The sequence below is a fragment of the Olea europaea genome, unplaced genomic scaffold (assembly GCF_002742605.1).
Source record: "Olea europaea var. sylvestris unplaced genomic scaffold, O_europaea_v1 scaffold3216, whole genome shotgun sequence".
Taxonomy (NCBI): Eukaryota; Viridiplantae; Streptophyta; class Magnoliopsida; order Lamiales; family Oleaceae; genus Olea; species Olea europaea.
Window position 1 is genome coordinate 18,048 of NW_019251011.1, and position 4,517 is coordinate 22,564.

Genomic DNA, 4,517 nt, shown 5'->3' on the forward strand with positions numbered 1-4,517 from the left:
TCCTTAATAAGTTCTATTGAGAGAGAAAGTAACTCGCAGAATTACTTTATAAAGAACTTACCTATGTGAGTGAGAAAGTCAGGTTGTTTTCTATGAGATTTAGACTGTCTCTAAAGCACTCATGAAATTCGGGATATACGCAAGGCCATTAATGCGTTGGTACAAAAGAGACACTCCTTTTTATCGGAATAGTATGTGTAATGACTCCGGCTAGTCATTATAGGGTCCTTGGTTCAAGATTCGTTCACCATAGCACCTTGACAAAACTTTGAGTTGTTTACACTAAGTGAAAGTTCAAAATTAAAAGCTACTTTCATTTATGTACGATTTCATACGATGATGCCTTTTGTGTGTGTTTGCACGAACCACGGTGGCTTGATCCCGTTAAGGGTTCGTAGGCAATCAATTTTTGTGATGCAGCCGCTTCATCTTTTCTAAATCAAAATTTTGAAAAATATATCATGACTAGCGGAATAGTATTTAGCTTTAATTGGAAAATATATCATTAAAGCCCATTTTAATTCTATAGTAATTCTAAAATCCAGATTTCCTACAACACATTCCCACTATAATATATTGAAATCAGATCCAAAAACAATTATATACATAGGGCATATAATGGTAAAGAATCACACCAATAAGATTGCATGAAATTGAAATTCAATGAATAATTTAATTCCACAATAGACAATAGACAAAACATGATTGAATCTATGAGAAACCTAATAAACGTTAAACCGATCTCACAATAATGCTTGGAATTGAAATTCAATAATTATTTTAATTAATCAATAGAAAAAGTTTGACTGAATCCAAAACAATCTAATGAGAATTGAATTAATCTCAAAACAATCTTATGAAAACAGAAAATCCAAATCTGAAAATCATTTAACAATGAAATTAGAATTACATGCGTAAAAGGACATTAAAATCACCTACACCAATCGAGTTCCATCGTAGCCTCACCGAATCCCTTAGTTCCTCAGTGTTAGTGAGCCAAAAATCAAAGAAAATTATGCTTAGAGGAGAATAATGGAATTCTCCCTCGAATTAGGGCTTAAAATCGTGTGAACCACGTTTCCATAAGTAGTTGTATCAAATTAGGAAACTAAAGATTCGGGTACCAGAATGAACCATGCGTATGCATGGTTCTAATGGTGCATATGCACAATAGACTTGTTTAGACCTCAGCAGTGAATTTTTGGAATTTCGCGTACACATAGGCCAGCATAGTATAAATTTTTCTCTTCCGGACAGCTTTCAGTATTTTGAACATATCTTCCTCTATTGATGTTCAATTGAAGTGATTCAAGTTGCGTTGGAGAGCTAATTTAAAAGGCCTACAAATATTCTTCAAATATTATCTTCCAATTCGATCATTTTTTATGTCAGAAATGGGTCCCAATATGAGGCTAAAAATTGATGCGTAACTTTTTTGATTGGGATTTGATGTGTGACCATACTTTGACGATATTTCATCCCTTTTACCTTTTTCTTCATCCACTTGATCTCTAACACTTTCAAATATTCATCATAAGGTTAGGCACAAGTTTGGAGTATTTGCACTTTAGTCTCCAAACTTTCATTTTCTTCTACTTTGGTCTTTCTCCGCTCTTTTATCCCAAATTTCATATTTTCTACCAAAATGCAACTTGAATCAAAATATAAGTATAATGAGTGCATTTTGGTATCAAATAATCACACAAATGTAATAAATAAGAAGGGGAAAACATTATATTTTACACACTAATCACTTGGTTCTTCTGCAATTAGTAAATTTGTAATATTGTAAATGCTATAGTAATTTTGTATAGCATTTTTTTCCTAATAGCTTGCTTATAAACTATTTTCAGTTTTTAGATATTCGTTATGGGTAAGGAGAAGGTTCACATTAACATTGTGGTCATTGGCCATGTAGACTCTGGAAAATCGACCACCACTGGTCACTTGATCTACAAGCTTGGTGGAATTGATAATCGTGTCATTGAAAGGTTCAAGGAGGAGGCTGCTGAGATGAACAAGAGATCATTAAAGTATGCTTGGGTGCTTGACAAGCTCAAGGCTGAGCTACCATTGATATTGCCTTGTGGAAGTTTGAGACCACCAAGTACTACTGCACTGTCATTGATGCTCCTGGACATGATATTGCCTTGTGGAAGTTTGAGACCACCAAGTACTACTGCACTGCCATTGATGCTCCTGGACATCGTGACTTTATCAAGAACATGATTACCGATACTTCATAGGCTGATTGTACTGTCTTGATCATTGATTCCACCACTGGTGGTTTTGAAGTTGGTATCTCCAAGAATGGTCAGACCGGTGAGCATGCTTTGCTTGCTTTCACCCCTCGGTGTCAAGCAAATGATTTGCTGCTGCAACAAGGTGAGCTCATTTTCAATGATCCAAACCAATAATCTTTCTTGTATCCTATTATTTTTAGAATATTGTCTTATTCATCTTGTATGTTTGTGATCCATCTTCTGTAGATGGATGCCACCACACCAAAAGACTCCAAGCCTAGATATGATAAAATTGTGAATGACGTTTCTTCCTACATCAAAAAGGTTGGGTAAAATCCTGACAAGATTCCATATGTCCCCATTTTTGATTTTGAGAGAGACAACATGATTGAGAGGTCCACCAACCTCGACTGGTACAAGGGCCCAACCCTTCTAGAAGCACTCGACCAGATTCAGGAGCCCAAGAGGCCCTCGGACAAGCCTTTTCGTCTCCCACTTCAGGATGTCTACAAGATTGGTGGTATTGGTACTGTCCTGATAGGTCGTGTAGAGACTGGTGTCCTCAAGCCTGGTATGGTTGTGACTTTTGGTCCCTCTACTTTGACCACTGAAGTTAAGTCTGTTGAGATGTACCATGAAGCCCTTCTGGAGGCTCTCCCTAGTTATGTTGGGACTGAAGGGTTGTAAAAAATGAAGTTAATGACGCGATATGAAGTATTAAAGATTGCAGCAATATAAAAATATATCAAGGTATAAAGTAAAGAAGAAAAAAGAGGAACTAACGCAGAGGCAAGATGTATTATTAATTGACAATATGGATAGAATACAACGCCATAGCAATATTGGCTTCTACTAAACTGAAAAAGGAGACCTATATTTATAGTATACGAGTCAAACCCTAAAAATAGGCAAAAAATGGAAATTAGGAAGAAAATCATGTAAAAGGAAAAGAAAAGGAAAAACGTGTGGCATACAAGAAAATTTGTTTCCTTTCTTGGCTCCAATTTGATTCTTTCCATATCCTTCTTGAATCTAATATGGTATCTTTCCAAAACCAACACGATCACGTAATCTTCCAAATATTTGACCAAATTTTGAGGCATATAATTAACAATCTCCACCTTGACTCAACATTTCAGTGCAACAAACGAAACTCCAAAATTTCAAATCCATTTAAATCGAAATAACCAATCCCTTCAACACAGTAACCAAAACTCTCCATCACCAAAACCATCTTCCTCTGCAAGACATTCACAAGTGACACTTGAACCCAAATCTCGGGTTCCCAAAATTCCACCAAGGAATTACTGCTGACCAAACAGGGTCAAAGCACACCCTGTAGCAGACACCAAACCAAGTGGTTGATCAGAAGGCCCCTTGTCAGAACTGTCGCCTTCAACGATTCCAAAAGCATCACAGACATCAATAACACCATTGTACCTATGCTACATGAGTCCACCCCTAGCATTTGAACACAGTGCATCCACTGAAATTGGTGGCAAAGTGAAATCACCAACGCTCTCCCTAGTAGTGTTCTGAACCGATCCAGAGCCTATCAGAAGAGGTACTGTACCAAACTATATATCCACCACAATACCGAACTTGTCCCGATATCTCAAAACAAGTTCTGCACTTCCCTGCAATATGTATAACTAGGATCTCTTCCGTTCCTCCAGTACAACCTGGACACCTCTTCAGACCTTCAAGACTCCACTTCCACCAGATAATTTATATCCCTTTGCATCTAGGGTACTCAACGAGATGAGATTCATCTTTAGATCTGGAACATGTCGAACTTGGCCAAGTGTTCTAACCATCCCATCCTGCAACCGCAATCTAACTCGACGGATTTCAGCAATACAGCAAGACTCGTTGTTCCCTATTACAACTCCACCTTGCTGAACAGCCTCATATGTCTGAAATAAATTCCTATCGGAACACATATGGTGCGAACATGCCGAATCAAGAATCCACTCCCTGTCAGGCTTAGATTCCACGTCAGAAACCACAGTCAACATCACATCTCCACCATCCGAAAAATCCTCAGTCACATTAGTCTCGTCCGAATTCCATGATTGCCCACTATGATTTGTAGCTAAATCACATTTAGCCTGCAACTTCTCACAGTCCTTCTTCGAGTGTTCTCTCTGTTTGCAATAGAAGCAATACACATTGTTGTTTTCCCTAAATTTGCCCCTCCGTCGACCACCATGAGATACAAGAGCTTCCTCATTACTTGATGTAGCTTCAACCAGATGCTTCAGCTTCTCCTTT

At 37.8% G+C, this 4,517-nt stretch overlaps 1 pseudogene; it reads left to right on the forward strand.

The window, feature by feature from the left end:
- The first annotated feature begins 1,830 nt into the window (after window positions 1–1,830).
- Window positions 1,831–2,930, forward strand: LOC111385597 (annotated as a pseudogene).
- Window positions 2,931–4,517: the final 1,587 nt, after the last annotated feature.